Source organism: Tachyglossus aculeatus, chromosome 3 (genome assembly GCF_015852505.1).
Source record: "Tachyglossus aculeatus isolate mTacAcu1 chromosome 3, mTacAcu1.pri, whole genome shotgun sequence".
NCBI lineage: Eukaryota > Metazoa > Chordata > Mammalia > Monotremata > Tachyglossidae > Tachyglossus > Tachyglossus aculeatus.
The window spans coordinates 68,651,608-68,674,019 of record NC_052068.1 but is presented as its reverse complement, the minus strand read 5'-3'; the positions used below and the strand labels follow the sequence as shown (position 1 = coordinate 68,674,019).

The 22,412-nt window shown below is 43.6% G+C and overlaps 1 protein-coding gene and 1 non-coding gene across 4 annotated transcripts in view; one reads left to right on the top strand and one right to left on the bottom strand.

Moving 5' to 3' along the window:
* The window catches only part of GRID1 (glutamate ionotropic receptor delta type subunit 1), an 876,503-nt gene that overhangs the window by 382,983 nt on the left and 471,108 nt on the right, over positions 1-22,412 (top strand). The gene's annotated exons all lie outside the window — the stretch shown is intronic.
* LOC119926206 lies at positions 4,957-5,094 on the bottom strand. Its single transcript, XR_005450101.1, has one exon. It is a non-coding gene; the product is annotated as a small nucleolar RNA SNORA7 (small nucleolar RNA).

The window sequence follows — 22,412 nt, the reverse complement described above, 5'->3', positions numbered from 1 at the left end:
GAGGTGTAAATAAAGGCTGCAAATCCTAGTGCAAGGGTGATGCAGAAGGGAGAGGGAAGAGAGAAAATGATAGCTTAGTCAGGGATGGCCTCTTAAAGGAGATACATTTTTAATAAGGCTTTGAAGGTAGGGAGATTTGTGGTCTGTCAGTTATGAAGGATGGAGAAATAATGTTGCTGGGCAGGGGAAAGAGTAGAGTTAAAACAGGCAAGAATGAATTTGTGGTGGACGAGGTTGACCTGATACCTAGATTTCCACCAGCAATGCTTGTGACTCATGCACAGGTGCAACAGAAGTGGACTGTGGAGATGGTCCAGGGCTGTGGGTTAGTGGTATGAGATGGTTGAAGGGAGAGGAGAGTGTGTGAGTTGAGTTCAATACAGAGGATGATATTGTGTCAGTTTAGCCATTAAAGAAAGGTAGTTTGGATATGGAGTCTAAATGAGGCATGATGACTTGAGAAAACTGGATGGAGTCCAAACATCAGAGGTCTCTGTGGGGTAACATGATAGATTTGCTGTGACAGATGTGTGGGGGGGAGATGGCAGGTGAGGAGGTTGTAGAGGCATTTCAGAGTTATTGAGGGTAGAGATTGAACAGTGACTAGGGGTGAGATCAAGTGTATGTCCAGGTCGGTGATTGGGTGAATGGATAGAGCCCAAATGGATCTATCCTTGTTCTAATCCCTGAATGGATTCAGTATTGGCATTGCCGTTTATTCTATTTATTTTATTTTGTTAGTATGTTTGGTTTTGTTCTCTGTCTTCCCCTTCTAGACTGTGAGCCCGCTGTTGGGTAGGGACTGTCTCTATGTGTTGCCGACTTGTACTTGCCAAGTGCTTAGTACAGTGCTCTGCACACAGTAAGTGCTCAATAAATACAATTGATTGATTGATTTAGATTTAGCTTTAATGCTGCACATATCTTGGAAACCTCAGTTGCCTCTTTGTGTTATTGGGAGAAACAAGGCCAGAAGGCTCATTACAGCATTTAGTCTCCATTCCTCCCTCACCTTAGGTTTTGATAATAATGATGATGAAATTTATTAAGGAGTTACATTGTGCAAAGCACTGTTCTAAGTGCTGGGGTGGTTGCAAGGTGATCAGGTTGTCCCACGGGGGGCTCACAGTCTTAATCCCCATTTTAAAGATGAGGTAACTGAGGTCCAGAGAAGTTAAGTGACTTACCCAAAGTCACAAAGCTGACAATTGGCAAAGGCGGAATTTGAACCTGTGACCTCTGACTCCAAAGCCAGTGCTCTTTCCACTGAGCTACGCTGCTTAGTGCCCCTCTCTGAACTTGTCTTCCTTTGGTTTTTTTTTCGTGGTATTAAGCACTTACTATATGTAAGCACTGTTGTAAGCACTGAGGCAGATAAAGTTCATCAGTTTGGACACAGTCCCTGTCCTGCATGGGGCTCACAGTCTAAGTAGAAGGGAGAACAGGTGTTGAATATTGATTCTTCATTTTGCAGTTGAGGAAAGTGAGGTATGAAGAAGTTGTTTGCCCAAGGTCATGCATCAGACAATTCACAAAACCTCTTGCTCCCTGACCTGTGCTTTATCATTTATTCAATAATTCAATTGTCTTTTTCAGCACTTACTTTGTGCAAGGCACTGTTCTAAGCTCTTATTCTTGAAAGGAAGGCTGTATGGGGAAGAAGGGCAATCCAAACCCCTTCCAAATCTCATGCTAATACTCCCATGTGACAGTCCAAGTCCATGTGCAGAGAAAAGGGGAAAAGACTCAGAAATTTCTAGAGTAGGGAAATCAATCGATCAGGACCCCTTCTAAAGGGAAGTTTGTTTTACATAAGATGTCATTCTGTAGACTGTGAGCCCCATGTTCAACCTGATTACCTGGTATCTACCCCACTGTTTAATATAACGTCTCTCATATAGTAAGTGTTTAATAAATGCCACAGTTATCATTATTAATCACTCATCCAGTGACATCAGATGGAGTCCAGCCCATTACAGGGAAGCAATTGAGCAAGGAGGAGGGTTCTAGGAAACTGAGTCAGAAGGACCTGAGTTCTAGTCCCTACTCTGCCCTTGTCTGCTGTGTGACCTTGGGTAATTCACTTTACTTCTCTGTGGCTCTGTTATCACTTCTGTAAAATGGGGATTAAGACTGAGTCCCACGTGGGATAGGGACTGTGTCCAACCCCTTGTATCTACCCCAGTGCATAGAACAATGCCTGGCACATAGTAAGCACTTAACAAATAGCATTTAAAGAAAAGGAAGAAAACTTCAGAGCAATGCGAAGTAATCCATTTCCAGGAGGAAAGGGTGAGGGAGCTAGTATTTGCCAGAAAGGCTGGAGATCAGCAGGGTGCCAGAAAAGAGCAGAAAAGGGAAGTGTAGCAGTGGGTTCCAAGTGGCAGTTAACCCTGGGGTTGTTGGGGATAAATTCCAGATAAGGATATGAAATTATATTATTAACTATTGAAACCCTTAAATAAACTGCCATTGGTTATCTGTTTCTGATCCAAGAGTGTTTGTATAATCTGGGCATGGGGAAACCACTTGACTCAGTGGAAAGAGCCCAGGCTTTGGAGTCAGAGGTCATGGGTTCAAGTCCCGGCTCTGACACTTGTCAGCTGTGTGACTTTGGGCAAGTCACTTAACTTCTCTGGGCCTCAGTTACCTCATCTGTCAAAGGGGGATTAAGACTGTGAGCCCCCCGTGGGACAACCTGATCACTTTGTAACCTCCCCAGCGTTTAGAACAGTGCTTGGCACATAGTAAGCGGTTAACAAATACCAACATTATTATTATTATTATTATTTCATTCATTCAATCATATTGAGCGCTTACTGTGTGCAGAGCACTGTCCTAAGCGCTTGGGAAGTACAAGTAGGCAACTTGGGGAAACTACTTGGGGAAATTACTTAGGAGAGCTATCCCAGCAGGGAGTGGGGTACCTGATGGGCCTTGAAACCTCAGGATCCAACCTGTGGAAAACAGGTCTGGCTGGGAGAACTCCAGAAGTTTTCCAAGCTTTCTGGGAATTCCAAATCCGAGATATGGGATAAGAGCAGTAGTGAAGACCTCCAAGAAAAATCCTAAACCTGGATGTAAGTAGCCACTAGGACTAGTAACCTGGTGCTATCCCTTGGTACCGGACCTCAAAAAGTGACTGAAATATCACCCCCTGAATATCTAGAGGAGAGTAAAAAGGACTCAATACATGCTCATCATTACCCCTGAACTGCACTCCCTATGGAGGAAAGCAGACAAAATGACACCAAAAATTAAGAATTCAGTCAAAGGATTTGATACCCTGGCTTACCCTGGGAGCCACTGCCAAATAAACAGATGATTGCATTCTTTTCTTCCTCCTGATGACAGGATTTGCAATGCAATAATCACATTTCTTTCCTAAATGAATTTTATTGCTCCTTCAGAAGGGGAGGATTAATCCTGAATGGTTTCTAGGGTATTCATTTCCTTCTAAACTGGAAATCACTGTAATCAAAATGAAAACTGTGACACTGATTTTTGAATTTGCATCTGCTGTTTCTTTGAGAAAGTTGGTTTCAAAGGCAGCTGCAGTTAATGAGAGTAAGCCCATTGGAGACTCTGCAAGAAATGGGAGAACTGGCTAATCCATTCTGAACATTATCTCCCAGCAGAGGCAAGATTTTGGGATGTGCCACTGGAGGATGAATTGGGAGCAGTGTGCTTTGCTTCCACATCCATTTGATTACATTCCAAACTTTTCACCAGTTGGTATGACGGCACTAGAAAGGATCATAGTTTTGAAAGACACTGGTGGAATTTTGCTTCTCTCGTTCCCTTAAAGGACTAGAATAACCTGATCCATTTTCCTCATAGCATCTTAGCCAGAGATGTCAATCATAGGGTCCCATCTGTTTGCATCCTGTGTCTTGTTTTGGAAGGAATTAGATAGAGACTGTTAACTCATGTGGACAGAAAACATGTCTTCCACCTCTGAGGATTGTACTCTCCCACTTAGTACAGTGCTCTGTTCACAGTAAGTTTTCACTAAATACCATCGATTGCTCACTTGGGGATAGAGCAGCGGGGTGATAATGGGATATCTTGTCTTATGCTGTCGAGTCCTCTCTGATCAGTAGCGATTCCATGGACACAATTCTCCCAGTCGCCCCACTCTCCATCTGCCATAGTTCTGGTAGTGTAATTTAATGATGGCATTTGTTAAGCGCTTACTATGTGTCAAGCACTGTTCTAAGCGCTGGGGTAGATGCAAAGTAATCAGGTTGTCCCACGTGGGGATCACAGTCTTCATCCCCATTTTACAGATGAGGTAACTGAGGCACAGAGAAGTCAAGTGAGTTGACAAAGTCACACAGCCTACAAGTGGTGGAGTTGGGATTAGAACCCATGACCTCTGACTCCCAAGCCTGGGGTCTTTCCACTAAGCTATGTTGCTTCTCCCATATGGTAGTGTATCCATAGAATGTAGTGTAGTATCCATAGTGTATCCATAGAGTTTTCTTGGTAAAAATGCAGAAGTGGTTTTCTATTGCCTTCTTTCATGCAATAAACTTCCCAGACTGAGCCCCCTTTTTCCTCTCCTCCTCCCCACCCCTCTGCCCTACCTCCTTCCCTTCCCCACAGCACCTGTATATATGTTTGTACAGATTTATTACTCTATTTTACTTGTACATACTTACTGTTCTATTTATTTTGTTAATGATGTGCATCTAGCTTTATTTCTATTTATTCTGATGACTTGATACCGGTCCACATGTTTTGTTTTGTTGTCTGTCTCCCCCTTCTCTACTGTGAGCCCATTGTTGGGTAGGGACCATCTCTATATGTTGCCAACTTGTACTTCCCAAGTGCTTAGTACAGTGCTCTGCACACAGTAAGTGCTCAATAAATACGATTGAATGAATGAATAAACTTGAGCCTTCACCCTCGACTCTCTCCCATGCTGCTGCTGCCCAGCACAGGTGAGTTTTAACTTGTAGCAAATTGCCTTCCACTCGCTAGCCACTGTCCAAGCTAGGAACGGAATGTGTATGCTTCTGTTCGACTCTCCCTCTCGTAGCCGAGACTGGTAGAGTACTGGAAACTCTCCAGATATGATCCTGAGGGGGGATCATGGGATACTGTTCAACTAATTCCTTCTAATGAGTAGAGCTGCCTGTTTTGGTTTTCTCATTCTTCCTAGAGTTGCTCCTAGTGTATCTTAGGATTTCTCATTCAGCAGTTCAGAGATTGCTGTACTGTGATTGTCCTAGGCTATTTTTGTTCAGGAATTTCCCTCTTAGCAAGACAATACAAGGTTGGAAGGGAGACATGGATCCCTGAAGAAATGTCCTTAGATGAACAAAAAGAAGCAGCATGGCCTAGTGGATAGAGCCTGGGAGTTAGAAGGACCTGGGTTCTAGTCCTGTTTCTGTCACTTGCTGCTATGTGACCTTAGACAAGTCACTTCACTTCTCTGGGCATCAGTTACCTCATCTGTAAAATGGGGATGAAGATTGTGAGACCCGTATGGGACATGGTCTGTGTCCAACTTCATTACCTCGTGTAAACACCAGGACTTAGAAGAGTGCATGGCACATAGTAAGCACTTAACAAATAACGTTAATAAAATGGTGTTTCAGGACATCTATTAATATTTGTTGGGAGCACATACTGTGGCCTCTTAGAAACATAAAAGGCTATCGTCTTCATTACCAGCCCGGAAAGTGAACAGAGATTGAGGCAGAAAGCGCCTCCTCCCACCCATTCTATTTCCAAGTTGTACTTGTAGTTCTACATTACTGTGGTTAAAGATGTTTGGCCGTCTGAAGATCTGCAAGGTCTATCCATTTGGCCTATTCAAGGATGGTTGGGAGCAGAAGAAATGACTCATGATATGCTACTTGCGTTTCGAGAAAGTCACTCATATGAGAATATGCCTCCATTTACCCATCTGCAAAATATGCTAAAGCTCGCCTCCTGCTTATTTTGCTGCATCTTTGTAAAGATCAGTAGAATACTCTGCTTGTTATTTTTGAACTACAAGGTCATGATTGGTTTTAACATTTTTCTATATTGGTGCCATTTCTGATCACATTTGCTGAATCATAATGCCGTCCCTAGATTAAAACTGGCAAGGCAATGGGTCTGGGAGAGGTGGGAGAGAGCTGCATTCTTCCCTCTCCATTGGCTCTGCCCTTATTTCTGACCCCAGTGATTTCCCAAAACTGGTGGTTTTCAATCTGCAGAACAGCCAGCTGCCTATGCAGATGTTCCAAAGTCACCAGCTCTCATGTGAAGGCTTACACACACACAGAGACGTCGGAAATGGGTTGGGCGAGTGAGCTTCCGGGGGACGCCATTAATTTGCAAACTGTAAACAATGAATACATCCTGGACTATTTCAACCCACCTCACTTGCTTCATTGAAGGCACTTGATTGCCTCTATTGGGGTTTTTGTTGGCTTTGATTAGCTGTTTTGTGCAATCCTATTAGTACTTGATATTCGGCTACTATCGAGCTGCATTTATCATTTCATTATGGGCGGGATGGCTGCATAATCTGCAATGCATGAGCCCAGAAAACCATTTCTCCTTCCTGCCCTGGGTGATTGATGAGGGCCTGTAGATCGGGGCCCTAATTTATCGCTGGTTTGGGCTGTGAGGGTAGGTGATGGATCAGAGTCGGTCATGGTATTTCAGAAGGAAAGTTCAAATTATATTTCAAAATAATTCCCCCTCCCACCCCTCCACCCCATATCTCATTTGTAATCTTCTCAAGAGGTTACGGAGGGGCATGATTAAGTTATGATTGATAACCTGGTTGTCCCATTAGACGGGCGGCATTTGACAGTATGGCTCTTTAATTAATATATATGTTTAATTTCGTGATTTAGAATTGATTTTTTTTTAAGCCACAACGGGAGTGTTTTCAGAGAGTTTCTGACTGCCTGGTCTTCAATCCTGAAATGTATTGGATTCCACTGCTCAGGCGGTAAGCGGCATCTCAGGGCTTGAAACGTAGCAAAATGCACACAACTTTCATCGAGCAAGAAACTAGATTATGAATCATGGTTTTTTTTCCCCTATATTCTGTTCTAATTATATAGTGAAGGAGCAGGCTGGACTGCCCAGGAAGCATCAGAGATGTAAGCCTTACATAGATGTCCAGCGACAAGGCTGTAGGGATGGGGAAGGGAAGTTTTCCAGAAACAGATTGAACCAATGGATCTGGATGCCAATCAATTTAGCAGTGGTTTTTATTATGTACTTTAGCTGTGCAGAGCACTGTACTACTACTACTAATAATAATGATGGTATTTGTTAATCGCTTACTATGTGCCAAGCACTGTTCTAAACACTGGGATTGATACAAGGTAATCAGGTTGTCCCATATGAGTCCCATGGGGCTCACAGTTCTTAATCCCCATTTTACAGATAAGGTAAGTGAGGCACAGAGAAGTGAAGTGACCTGTCCAAGGTCACACAGCAGACAAATGGCAGAGCCAGGATTAGAACCCATGTCTTCTGACTCCCAAGCCCAGGCTGTTGCCATTAGGCCATGCTGCTTCTCTGCATTTGGGAGACTAAAATACAGACATGATCCATGCCTTCAGGGATAATTTTTTTTTGGGGGGGGGGGGGGAGTTTTTTGGGGGGAAGACATTTAAGCACTTTCTATGTGCCCATTGGTGCTAGAGGAGTGAAATGAGTGAGCTGAGATGTAATTGGAGGGAAGCAGGAATAGATAGGGTGGAGTGAGCTGATTGAGTTCCTTTAAAAGTGAGAGAAAGTTGAGCCTCATGCCTGGGGAGAAGCTTGGAATGGGATTTCAAGGTTTATCCCAGCTGTGGTGGAGATAGGAGGCTGGTTTGTCCAGACCTTGGAAAACCACCTCCCCCCTCCCCATCATGCCCCAACCCCAACACTTTCCTTAGCTGGGGACCAATTTCTATGGTTTTCAGATTTAATCTCTAGAACTGGTGGCTTGGATTGGGAAACACTCTCCGAATCAGAGAGGTGGCCAAGTTGATTCAACCAAGAGTGAGTGTTCTTCAAATACAGTCCTGTGGTTGCTCTGTGAAGTAGAGCCCATAATCCTGGTCAAGTCCTGCCTCCTACCAAGATTACAAATTGTGTACCCCAGTCCAGGTTTGGGGGAAGACTCTTTGCTGGCATCCCAGCTGGATTGGCCATCTGCTGGCAGGCATATGTGTGTGGGCTCCTTCATGGCAGTCTGACAGCAAGAACCCTGTTCTCCTTTTTACTACTTCTTCAAAGGCAATTTCACCGGAAACACTTTAAAGTTGGGTAAATAGCCAAAAGTAATTAAATAAATGAAGGGATGTTTATTGTGCAGTAAGATCATCATCATCATCAATCGTATTTATTGAGCGCTTACTATGTGCAGAGCACTGTACTAAGCGCTTGGGAAGTACAAATTGGCAACATATAGAGACAGTCCCTACCCAACAGTGGGCTCACAGTCTAAAAGGGGGAGACAGAGAACAAAACCAAACGTACTAACAAAATAAAATAAATAGAATAGATATGTACAAATAAAATAGAGTAATAAATATGTACAAACATATATACATATATACAGGTGCTGTGGGGAAGGGAAGGAGGTAAGATGGGGGGGATGGAGAGGGGGACACGGGGGAGAGGAAGGAAGGGGCTCAGTCTGGGAAGGCCTCCTGGAGGAGGTGAGCTCTCAGCAGGGCCTTGAAGGGAGGAAGAGAGCTAGCTTGGCGGATGGGCAGAGGGAGGGCATTCCAGGCCCGGGGGATGACGTGGGCAGGGGGTCGATGGCGGGACAGGCGAGAGCGAGGTACGGTGAGGAGATTAGTGGCGGAGGAGTGGAGGGTGCGGGCTGGGCTGGAGAAGGAGAGAAGGGAGGTGAGGTAGGAGGGGGCGAGGTGATGGAGAGCCTTGAAGTCCAGGGTGAGGAGTTTCTGCCTGATGCGCAGATTGATTGGTAGCCACTGGAGATTTTTGAGGAGGGGAGTAACATGCCCAGAGCATTTCTGGACAAAGATAATCCGGGCAGCAGCAAGATGATTTTATTCATTTTCAAGTCGAGGTCTTCGGGTCTCAACGACAACTCAGGTAGAGCTGCTACCCAGAAGGCTTAAAGTTGAGAGCACGATAGTTCCCACAATAAGCAAAGGACTTGGAAATCACCCTTCACACTTAGTTCATCCTTCTTCCTCCCTTTCTTCTGGAAATGCAGAAGCTGAAAGTGATTTGGGGAGCTCAGAGCTGACCAGTGAATGGGGCTTCTGTGTAGTAGGCCCAAAAAGGAAGAAAAGAGGAACAGAGAATGTCAGATGGGGTTGGGGAAAGCAGTGCAGGGAGAGAAGCATGTGTGCAACAGGGAAAGGCACAGGTGACAGATACACAATGTACTTAAAGAAGCAGCAATCTACTTTCCCAACTCTTCAAAGTCTTTTTGAAGATACGTCTCCTCCAGGAAGCCTTCACTGACTGAGCTCTCCTTTTCTCTTCTCCCACTCCCTTCTGCGTCACCCTGGCTTGCTCCCTTTATTCATCCCCTCTTCCAGCCCCATAGCACTTATGCACATGTCTGTAATTTATTTATATTAATGTCTGTCTCCCCATCTTAGACTATAAGCTCACTGTGAGCAGGGAATGTGTGTGTTTATTGTTGTATTGTGCTCTTCCAAGCACTTAGTACAGTGGTCTGCACACAGTAAGCACTCAATAAGTACAGTTGATTGAACAAGTGAATGAATATGGGGGATTTCCTGTTACCCAGGATTAGCCTCTCCCCTACAGGCACCAACCCTAGGGATGCAGGCTACATCTCCACAGGATTGGAAGCTGGGAATAGATCTCAGAAAGCTGGAAGTGGAATTGTGGAAGCAAAGCTGTGTGCCAATAGTGAGGCACTTCCAGGTTTTCATGATCCATTTGTGGCCTTCATTTTTCATGGTTGAATTTTAGAGCTGGGTTCAAATCCCAGCTCTACCACTAGTCTGCTGTGTGACCTTAGGCAAGTCACTTTAGTTTTCTGTTCCTGTTTCCTCAGCTGTAAAACTGGAGATCGCAAACCCCATGTGGGACATGGACTGTATCCAAACTTATAATAATAATGGTGCTTACTTTGTGCCAAGCACTGTATGTGCTAAGTACTGCCAAGTGCTGGGGTAGATACAAATTAGGTTTGACACAGACCCTGTCCTACATGGGGCTCACACTCCTATCTCCATTTTACAGATGTGGTAACTGATGCACAGAGAAGTTAAGTAAGTTGCCCCAGATCACACAGCAGACATGTGGCAGAATTGGGATTAGAATTTAGGTCCTTCAGACTCCTAGGCCTGTGCCCCATCCACTAAGCCACAGTGATTAGCTTGTGTCTACCACAATGCTTAGTCCAGTGCCTGGCTCATAATTAACACTTAACAAATACTGTGAGCCTGTTGTTGGGTAGGGACCATCTCTATATGTTGCCAACTTGTACTTCCCATGTGCTTAGTACTGTGCTATGCACACAGTAAGTGCTCAATAAATACAATTGAATGAATGAATGAAATACCATAAAAATTGCTACCACAATCAGATATTTATTTCCGTTTTCTAGGTGCCTCTCTTCCCCGACCTAGATTGTAAACCCATTATTGGGCCAGGACCATAACTCAATTGTCTATCTTGAATTCAACACTGCATTGTGGGTTGTAAATACCCTAACTAGCTAACTAAATTGGTGCTGTTGCATTTATTGCTGCTGTCATTGCTCTTGCAACACAGCAGACTCCTTCCTTGTATTATTGCTTTTCAGTGGAAGCAGCAGTCATATTCCCAGGCTTTGCTCTGGAGGTTGCATGCCTGGGAGAAGAGGAGGAGGAGGAAAAAGGGGTGGAGGTATCTAGACACTCCAGCCCGCTTACTCCTGTAGTCCTCCCATGGCCAGTGTGTACCCTTCTTTAATCAATCAGTAAAATTTTACTGATTAATATAGTCCTCTAGACTGTAAGCTCCTTCTGGGCAGGAAATGTGTCTCCCAACTCTGTTGTAGTGTACTCTCCCAAATGCTTAGTGTAATGCTTTGCACACAGTAAGCACATAATAAGCGCCATTGATTGGTGAGGTGATTGATTGGTGAGGTGGTGGAGGATGAGAAGAGGGAGTGCTATATATGCCACATGTAGCACTACAAATAAATTTGCTCCAGCAAAGGGATGTGAGGGTGGACATTTAAAGGGATGGAGTTCTGCAGGACGTCAGAGGTCATGAAAGATTTAGGAAAAATGGGAGCACCATGTGGGACAGCGACTGTGCCTGACAGTACAGGTTTAGTACAGGGCTTTGCACAGTGCTTAACAAATACCACAATTATACACAATCCTTCAAAGCATTATTGAAGGCTATCTCCTCCGAGTCCTTCCCTGACTAAGCCCTCATTTTCTTTTATCCTATTCCCTTTTACATAACCCTGATTTGCTCTCTCTATTCATCATTCCTCCTATCCCACAGCACTTATATTTACTTAGACTAATGTCTGTCTCTCCCTCTAGACTGTAAGCTCATTATGGGCAGAGGATGTGTCTGATGTATTACTATATCATACTCTCACACAAGCACTTAGTATAGTGCTCTGCACATGGTAAATGGTCAGTAAATACAGTGATTTATTGATTGAGCCTTTACGTGGTGTGCATAGCTCTGTATTAAGCACTTTGAAGAAAATATTGGAGTTGGTATTCATTCATTCATTCAGTCGTATTTATTGAGCGCTTACTGTGTGCAGAGCACTAAGCACTTGGTAGGTACAAGTCGGCAACATATAGATACGGTCCCTACCCAACAACGGGCTCACATGAGCCCTGCCCTCAAGGAGCTTATTATAAGCAAGTCAAACTGGAGTATTTTTATGTGGTAGAGCAGGGTCCCAGAGTTTCTTTATGTCCTTACTAATGTGGAATGTTTTCGTCACTTTTAAAGCTAGGTTTTCTGGCATATGGCTGTTGACTGATTCACATCCCTGTGGGTTGGGGTTTTCTAGAGCCTTTTGGACTGTCCTACTAACTGGAATTGTCTTGCTTTTTTCATGGAGCTTCAGGGAAATCAAATGGTCCTGAGAGGGCCCTGAGAGAGACCATGGTTGACCATCACCAAGTCTGGTCTATTGACCCCAGGAGAAGCTCTCTGTTGCGTGGAAGGAGCCACACTGTAAATTTGACAAATGCCCCTCCTATGGTGCTGTGCTATATTATAGTTTACAGAAACCCACCTCAGGATGTAATGCAGTGATATATTCCATTGCAGGGTGAACCCCGGCCTTAACTCATCTTGGGAACAATCCGCCTGGGTCCTTGCACAGCTTATACCAGAAGCTCAGCCTGGAGTATGAACTAGAAATTGTAGCTAGCAATTCATCACTAAAACTACAGATACAGAACTTATCACCTGCTTTCCCAACTGTGACACATTTTTTGGCATTTGCATTTACTCTCCTGGATTCTCTTCTGAAGGAAATGAGCTGTTCGCACCTTAGCAAGGGCTGGCCTCCCTCATGAGTGTGGGTCCTGGACCTGTAGATGCCATTTTGGACTTTCTAACTTTGGGTCCCTTTCGGGTTATTTGAAAGACTGGATCAGTGATTACAACTCGGTGGGAACAACTTAGGTGTCTCCCTTATCAAACATTCAGTCCCACTCACCTCAGCCTGAGGGTCCCTCACCTCACCCTTTCCTGCTATGAAATGGCAACCATAGCATCAGCCTGTTCTCATGATACTACAGATGAGTAGCTTTCTGATCTCTTAGGAGTTAGTCATGTAGACATTTAAGGTGAAGATGGTACAACTTTTACTTAGCAAGTGGCCTGAGATATCTATGAAAGTTGTATTCTATGGACATTGATCCCAGTGTCTTTCACCTTCAATGTGCCCATTCCAATCAGTCAATCCATGGTATTTACTGAGTGCTGGGCATTGAACTAAGTACAGAAGTCTACCCTGCATTAAATAGTGGTAATAGTAATTGTGGTATTTAAGTGCTTACAGTACAGTAAGTGCTGGGGTAGTTACAAGATAATCAAGATAATGCCCAGATTATTCTTCTACAAAACTGTTCAGTCTACATTTCCCAACTTCCCAAGAACCTCCGTTGACACTCAATCAACTTGCCCCCTCCTACCTTATGTCTCTCATTTCCTACTACAATCCAGCCTGCAAACCTCACCACTTCACTCCACCTCAATCTCATGTATTTCTCCTCAGACCCCTTGCCCACATCCTGCCTCTGGTCTGGAACACCCTCCCTCTTCATATTCCTCATATTCCCATATTCCTTTCTCCACCTTCAAAGCCTTATCGAAGATGCATCTCCTCCAAGATGCCTTCCCTGACTAAGCACTCATTTCATCTTCTCCCACCCCCTTCTGTGTTGCCCTATCACTTGGATTTACATCCTTCATTATTTTTTATTTTTATGGTATTTAAATGCTTACTGCCAGGAACCATACTAAGCACTGGGGTAGATACAAGCTAATCAGGTGGGACACAGCCCTGTTCCACATGCAGCCTTAATCCCCACTTTACACAGGAGGTAATTGAGGCACAGAGAAGTGATTTGTCCAAGGTCACAAAGCAGACAAGTGGTGGAGCCAGAATTAGAACCCAGTGCTTCTGAGTCCCAGGTCCATCCTAAGTCCACTAAGCACCCTATTTCACCCCATCCCTTCAGCCCCACAACACTCGTGTATGTATCCTTAATTCATTTATTCATATTAATATTTGTCTCCCCATCTAGTCTGTAAGCTCCTTGTGGGCAAGGGACATGTCTACCAACTCAATTGTACTCTCCCAGGCATTTGGTATAGTGCTCTGCATACATAAGCACTCAAATATGATTGACTGATTTGGAGAATACAACAGAGTTGATAGACAATGGCCCCTGCTCACAGGGCCTTACCATCTAGACAGATTGAAATAAATTACCGATATGTACACAAATGCTGTGTGGCTAAGGGTGGGGTGAATGTCAAGTGCTTAAATGGTACAAACCTAAGTGTGTAGGAGATACAGAAGGGAGAGGGAGTAGGGGAAATAAGGGCTTACTTGGGGTAGTCTTCTTCGGAGGAGATGTGATTTTGATAAGGCTCTGAAGGAGGGAAGAGCGATCATCTGTCAGAGATGAAGGGGGAAAGAGTTGCAGGACGTGGGCTGGGAGTAGGTGGTGAGATGTTTTAAATCGAGATACAGCAAGTAGGTTGGCATTGGAGTGAAATGTGTAGGCTGGGTTGTAATAGGAAATCAGTGAGGGAAGATGGTAAGAAGTTTCTGTTTGTAGAGGTGGATGTGCAACCACTGGAGGCTCGTGAGGAATGGGGAAACAGACAGAACATTTTTTTTTTTTTTTTTCTTCAGAAAAATGAGGTCAGCGAGGTGGCTGAGGCAGTAGTAGGGAGGGATAGAATAAGAGCTTGGATCAGCATAGTAGCAGTTTGGATGAAAAGAAAAAGGTGGGTTTTAATGATGTTGTGAAGTTTCAATCAAAAGGATTGGCTGACAGAATGTGTGAGTTGTGAGAGAGATGCTTCAAGAGTAATGCCAAGTTTATAGATTTGTGAGACGAAGGACCGCAATGTTGTCTTCAGCGATGGGGAAGCCAGTGAGGAGAGTAGAGTATGAGTTGAAAGATGAGGATTTCTGTTTAGGACACGTTAAGTTTTAGGTATCCACAGGACATCCAATTAGAGATGTCCTCAAGGCAGAAGGAAATGTGAGACTGCACAGAAGGAGAAGGTCAGGGCTGGAGATGGAGATTTGAGAATCGTCCACAAAGAGGTGGTAGTTGAAGCCATGGGAGTGAATGAGTTCTCCAAGGAAGTGGGTTTAGATGGAAAATAGAATATAGAATAGAACTGCATCTTAAGGGAACCCCACAGTTATAGGGTGGCAGGCATAGGAGTAACCTGCCAAAGAGCCTGAGAAGGAGTGGCCAGAAAGATAGGAGGAGAACCAGAAGAGGACAATTTATTCATTCATTTAATCATGTTTTTTGAGCACTTACTGTATGCAGAGCACTGCACTAAGCACTTGGGATGTCAGTGAACCTTGCTCCCACACTTAGGAGAAGGAGGAGGAAGCAAGAAGACTCATTCCATGGTACATTTCCCTGAGGGAAGTATAAATACTTAGCCAAACCAATCAGAGGAAAAATTAGGGAGGCAGTAGGGGTGCCAGGAAAATGTGAGCCTGTCTCCAAGACAGTGAGACTGTTGAGGGCAGGGATTGTCTCTATTTGTTGCTGAATTGTACTTCTGCAACTTAATAAATATGCTTGAATGAATGAATGATGGTGAAGGAGATCTTTGGTCATCTTGAAGAGAGGGTGCAAGCTAGGAAAACAGGATATAAGGAAAATTCATGCTGTGACATAGGGAGGGGTCAAAGATAATCCCAAAGAAGTGTGAGAGTACTTAAAGTTAGGCTATCCTGGAAGTCCAGGTTCTACTTACGACTTGGGAGTGAGGATGCTGACCCTGAGATGGGGAAAGGACACTGAGACCCTGCTTCTGATGAGACTTGGAGAGAGAATGAGACCCTGAGAGAGAAGAGAGTGGAAAAGCCCAGAGGACTGTGAGTCCTGGGATAACTTCAGAGAAGTACAGAGGATTCAAGAGGATATAAATTTTTAGACTGTGAGCCCACTGTTGGGTAGGGACTGTCTCTATATGTTGCCAATTTGTACTTCCCAAGCGCTTAGTACAGTGCTCTGCACATAGTAAGTGCTCAATAAATATGATTGATGATGATAAATTCTAGGGAAAGGCAGTTTGAACATGATTTTTTAAATAGTACTTAAGTGCATTCCTTTGTGTTAAGCACTGAACTAAGAACCGGGTAGATTCCAGATAACCAGATTGGACACAGTCACTGTCCCACATGTACTTCACAGGAGAGATAGGAAGGAAAAGAGTTACTTAACCCCCATTTTACAAATGAGGTTACTGGTATAGAGAAGTTAAGTGACTTTCCCAAGGTCACACACAGGCCAAGTGGCAGAGCCAGCATTAGAACCCTGTTTCCCTGATTCCCAGACCTGTGCTCTTTTCACTAGACCACGCTGTTTCCCCATTGTTACTAAAATAAAGTATTAAATATTATTGTGCTCTTGGATCTTGGTATCTGCTGTGGTAGGGGCTGGAGGAGAAGCTCCGGTTGCAGAGGAGAAAGGCGGAAAAGGGGAGCTGGAGAGGTGTGATGGTAGGCTAGTCCCTGATAACCCTTAAAGGAGACAGCTAGACTTCAGTCATAGGGTGGAGGCAACAATACAGGTGCGTGCATAGACTTGGGGTACACTGAGCAGAAAAGTCCCCCAAACCGGCATTGCAAGAATGGAAGAACTAGAGGGCTTTAGGACCTAACAGAGGCGACCAGGATCAGTTACTTATATGACTCCGGAGTCTCCTTCTGCTGGGGTTTAGGGCTGAGATTCCATTGCAATGGCACAGTGCCAAAGCCATTGACCGTCTGGTCTCTTATGGTAAGGAATGGCATTTTGTTAGAGGGTGAATCAGCAAAGTCAGGAATGTTCACTTGGAATATTCTGAGCATGGGTAGATTGGTGGCTTTAGACAGCATCCCTGATTATCTGAAGGACCTTAAGAGGCTTGTAAATCTATGATTATAATTAGAAATGGCATCCATTAATAATCCGAAGGTTTAAACCTTAAGCATTTTCTAAACGGGTTAAGTTGGGTGTGCTGGCTCCTTCTTCTCAATGTCTTGTGGAAGCAATGGATTTTTTCTGAGTGTAATAATCAAATGTTCATTTACTAAGATAATGAAGACATTACACTTCATTTTATGATGCCAGTTATTTATACTGATTAAAAATTAATAGCTGCTAATGACACACATCACATTTTAATACTGTTTGTCTTTGTGCATTACAAACAATGCTCTAGCAAATGACCCAAATATTTAACTCTGTCTACAACTGATATTTGTATATCGCTGATTCGTGGGGTATAGTGTTGTTCAATGGGTTTTAACTCGGACCACATTTTCTCACCCTTCCTAGGCCCTCAGCTGGGCATTCAAGTATCATCTTCTGCCTGGGGTGGATCATACATCCTCACCCCTCTCATGGAGTTCTGGAAGATAACAGACCTGTCAGTTACCTAGAGAGGACCAGGAAAGAGAGCTTCCCTTTTCTATTTATTTTTTATTGCATCTCATTTCTGCTGAATATGTACATTCAAGTTGGTTGTCTTGGATCTCGCATGCATTTGTACTATGTGCATCAAGTAATGAGCCCCTAGAGGGAAAGGGACCAGGTCTCATTCCCAACTATTTATTCTTTCCCAGGGTTGAGTACAGTGCTCTGCACATGATTATTGCTTAATAAACACTATTACTACTTGGATTAAAGTTTCACAGAGCTGACAATTGAATAGTGTGAAAGTGAATGGAATTTATGCCGAGCCACCCTGGGGAATCTTGGAAATGGAACAGTCCTTTTTTTTTTTTTTAAAGTTACTTGCTAAACACTTACTATATGCCAAGCACTGTATTAAGCACTGGGGTAGATACAGCAAGGTCAACAGAAAAGCAGCAGAGGGGTTTAGTGGAAAGAACATAGGCTTGGGAGCCAGGAGACTCGTGTTCTAATCCTGGCTCCACCATTTGTCTGCTGTGTAACCTTGGGTAAGTCACTTCACTTCTCTGTGTCTGTTACCTCATCTGTGAAATGGAGATTGACTATCAGTCAGTTGTATTTATTGAGCCCTTACCATGTGCAGAGCATTTTACTTAGTGCCTTGGAAGAACACAGTGCAACAATCAACAGACACATTCCCTCCCCACAGTGATCTTACAGTTTAGAGGAGGAGACAGACTTTAATAAAAATATATTACAGATAAATACATAAGTGCTGTGGGACTCAGAGGGGGGATGAATAAAGGGAGTAAGTCAGGGTGACAGAGAGAGAGTAGTGGGAGAAGAGGAAAGGAGGGCTTAGTCAGGGAAGTCTGTGGGCCCCATGTGGGACATGGGCTATTTCCAACCTGATTAGCATGTATCTACTCCAGCATAACAAGTGCTTAACAAATACCATAAAAATAAATAATACGTACATTTTAAAAACTGTACTAGATTTTGGATAGATAGAGCAAGGTCAGCCCAGCTGGATCATTCAGGTAGGGGAGGACAGACTTAGAGACAACTCTGTTCCCACTCTATCCCAGAAACTGCTTCATTTTCTACATCCGACAGTTCAAGTTCAGGAAGGGGGGGCCATGAAATCAATTTCAGTCAATCAATTTGAAGCAGCATGACTTAGGGAATAGAGCACAGGCCTTGGAGTCAGAAGGACCTGGCTTCTAATCCTGGCTCTGCCACTGTCTGCTGTGACTTTGGGCAAGTCACGTCACTTCTCTGGGCCTCAGTTCCCTCATCTATAAAATGGAGATAAAGAGTGTGAGTCCTATGTGGGACAGGGACTGTGTCCGACCTAGTTAACTGTATCTACCCCGGCACTTAGAACAGTTCTTGGCACATAGTAAGCGCTTAACAAGTACCATAATTACTACTTTCATTAACTTCCCAAGTATGGCCCAGATAATCGTGTGCCAGTTAGAATTTAGAGTGGATTTCAGTACTTCTATGGTGTCATCATATATAATCAATTGAAATGACTCTTTGAGAGCAGAATTTTAAGAAGATGGAAATACCACGAGTCAGAGACAGAAACTGTGTCAGGCACAGTCTTAGCAAATGATGATGGTGTCTGCAAGTGTGGTTTGGCAACCACATCCTCAATCATGGATAATGTCTCAGGCATGAAATATGGCTCTGAATAAGTATGGCTAAAGCAATAGTAGTGGCATCTACCGATTCTGCTATAGTGTACTCTCCCAAGTGCTTAGTACACTGTTCTACACACAGTAAGTGCTCAATATATATATGATTTCTTGATTGATATTTATTGACTGTCCACCAAGTGCAAAGCAGTGTTCTAAGTGCTTGGAAAAGTACAACAGTTGTACAAGACATATTCCCTGCCAAACCAAGCTTATACTCCTGTAGTGAAGGACTGGACTTTTCTCAGAGCCTGGCAGTTTCCTTGTGGATATTTAGACTTTCATGCACTTTCATGGGCAGACTTGAAACCACACTGGGTATTCAGGTCTGAGAACAAGCAGAGCTATGTCTCAAACTAGGAAACCCCCAGTCCTAATGAGAAGGGCTGGAGATGGAGCAAAGCCATAGTGGGTCAGACCTATTGTCCATCTGAAATCTCCAAGAGTGGCAACAGGTCACTCGGAAAACCTACATGTTGGAAAGTGAGGACTGCTGTGGATAGTATGGTTTGTTTCTTCTTTCACTAACCCAGCTATAACATTGAACACATTGAAGCAATGTGGCCTAATGGATAGAGCACAGGCCTGAAAGTCAGAAGGACCTGTGTCCTAATGCCGGCTCTTTCACCTGTCTGCTGTGTCACTTTGGGCAAATAACTTCACTTCTCTGCCTCAATTACCTCATCTGTAAAATGTGGATTAAGATTGTGAGCTACATGTGGGTCAGGTCTGTGTACATTCTGATTAACTTGTATCTACCCAGGACATAGTAAGCACTTAACAAACACTATTTAAAAAACCAAACAAACAAAAAAGAACACTGGCTCCAGCTCCAGGAAAGGCAAAGTAAAAATCAGTTGGTGGGGTCCACCTTCTAGTTCTAATTAGCTCATTTGTGCTTGTAGACCTATCTTTAGCATTCTGAGTAATTGCTTCCTGTGAAGATTGTTTACTTCTCCAAGCCAAAGTTTTTAGGCCTCAAACAGGGAAGAGTAAAGTGGCCCTTTGTCAAACACCATAAAGTGGTCCTTTGTATCAAAAAGACAATGTTTGCTTTCAAAAGGATCCCAAGATCTCAACTCCAAATTTTACCCCAATAGCAAATTCAATGCAATAGGAAATTATTCATGAGAACATTCTTTTTTCAGACAGTGTTTCAGGTACTCCATTGAAGAAAACTGTTAGGGTTTTCTTTCAAAACCTGTGGGTGCAGCTGAACCTTAAAATGATATTACCCACTATTGCCCAGTTCCCTGCAGGTAAATCATCAAGGCCAAATTTTTGTTGTTCTTGAAGTGTATATTTGTGGGACAAATTCTGAAGCCCCTTAGCCCACGACTTGGGGGAAGAGAAGGCCCTATCCAGCGGGGCAGAGGGTGGCATTGGGAAATTGGGGAAGTGTTAATATATGTTTTATGGATTGGGTAGGAATTATATAGACCAGTGACAGAAGCCGAGGTGCAAACTAGAGTCCTGAGTGCTCCATCCCGAAGTCAGGAGGCAAGAGATGAGAAGGGACCCACTATCAACCAATTGTATTTATTGAGTGCTTACGTGGTGCAGAGCACTGTACTAAGCAATTGGGAGAGTACAGCACAGCAATATCGCAGGTGCATTCCTTGCCCACAATGAGCTTAAATACAATCAATCAATTGTATTTAAGTGCTTACTTTGTGCAGAGCTGGTAGACATTTTCCCCGCACAGAATAAACTCACTATTCATTCATTCATTCAATCATATTTATTGAGCGCTTATTGTGTGCAGAGCACTGTACTAAATGATTGGGAAGTACAAATTGGCAAAATATAGAAACGGTCCCTACCCAACAACGGGCTCACAGTCTAGAATATACCAAGTCTCCCAAGCCCTTAGTACAGTGCATTGCACAAAATAAGCCGTCAGTGGAAAAACCTTGATGGGTTTCTTGATTAACACTGCTTTCCTTTTCTTGCTCCCTTCCTTAGTCTGGAGATAGGGCTGTTTTTCAAAAGATCACCAAGAGCAGTAACTGCCACAGAACATGCTCTCTGGGGTGTCAGGCAGCTCCAGTTGCAACGTTGCTCCTTTGGAGACTTTATTTTAAAGGGTTTTCTATTCAGGACTATTTTGAGGTAATTGTGAGATGAAAATAGCAGATTGCATTTATCATTCTTTGCTATTATTATATTCTTGACATTTTGATGAGATATTATTTAGATTGATATTTTCCTTTAATGTGGGGTATTTTCATTTAAAGCACCCTGCCTCCCTCTGCCTTGGATACTGCTCTCTGCCTAGCCACAGCCAGGCTGCAGGAGATCAGCTCAGCTTCCTGTCTCATGGAGACTAAAGTCCTATTGCTTTGACCTCCAGGAGCCAGTGTTTTAGTCGGGGAAAGTTGTTCCTGTGAGAAATCTGCATCATTCCCTATGACCAAACTGAGTTTTTTTCAGGAACCCCTGCTGTTGTCCCTCATTCTCTTCCACTCTGAGGCTAGACATAATTGCATTTGCATTTCATTTCATTCATTCAATCATATTTATTGAGTGCTTACTGTGTGCAGAGCACTGTACTAAGCGCTTGGGAAGTACAAGTTGGCAGCTTATAGAGACGGTCCCTACCCAACAACGGGCACACAGTCTAGAAGGGGGAGATAGACAACAAACAAAGCATGTGGACAGGTGTCAAGTCGTCAGAACAAACAGAATTAAAGCTAAATGCACATCATTAACATAAGAAATAGAATAGTAAATATGTACAAGTAAAATAAATAGAGTAATAAATCTGTAAAAATATATATACAGGTGATATGGGGAGGGGAAGGAGGTAGGGCGGGGGGGGTGGGGAGGAGGACAGGAAAAAGGGGGCTCAGTCTGGGAAGGCCTGCCCATGCCTCTGTCATAGAACAGGTCTCTCTCTGTTTGACAATTCTGTGCTTCCATATCATCAAACGGGCTCTCCTGTTGCATTTTCCTGATTCTGAGATCCGACTTCTGCTCCACTTCCAGTAGGATGTTTCCTGGTGTTGAATTTAAAATCTGAGCTACCTCTCCTGGATCTAAATGAGCCTGGTTCTGTTCTTAAAATTTAGGGCACAGCGGAGGCTTTTCCCCTCTTTTGCCCCAATTCATCCAGGGAGGCATGAGGGAGTATGGCCATGGAGAGCACACTATACTGACTCTGCTGGTGGGGCTGTAAGCAGAGCTTCAAACATCTCTGCTAACCCAACTGGACTTTTTAGTATTATTATTATTGCTATTGTTATTACGTTTGTTGTGAAGCAGCATGACGTAGTAGTTAGAGCACAGGTCTGGGATTCTGAAGGATCTGGCTTCTACTTCCAGCTCTGCCAGTTATCTGCTGCATGTTAGGCAAATCACTTAACTTCTCTGTGCTTCAATTTTCTCATCTGTAAAATAGGGATGAAGACTTTGAGTCCCATGTAGTGTTTGGTATAACAAATACCACAATTATTATTATTATTACTGCACTAATAATAAAATTGCTAAGCACTCACTATGTATGAAGCACTGTTCTAAGAGCTTGGGGAAAATGCGAAGTTTAATAGGTTGGATGTAGTCCCTACTCCACATGGAGCTCAAGAACCAATGGCTTCTTGGGGAGAACCTG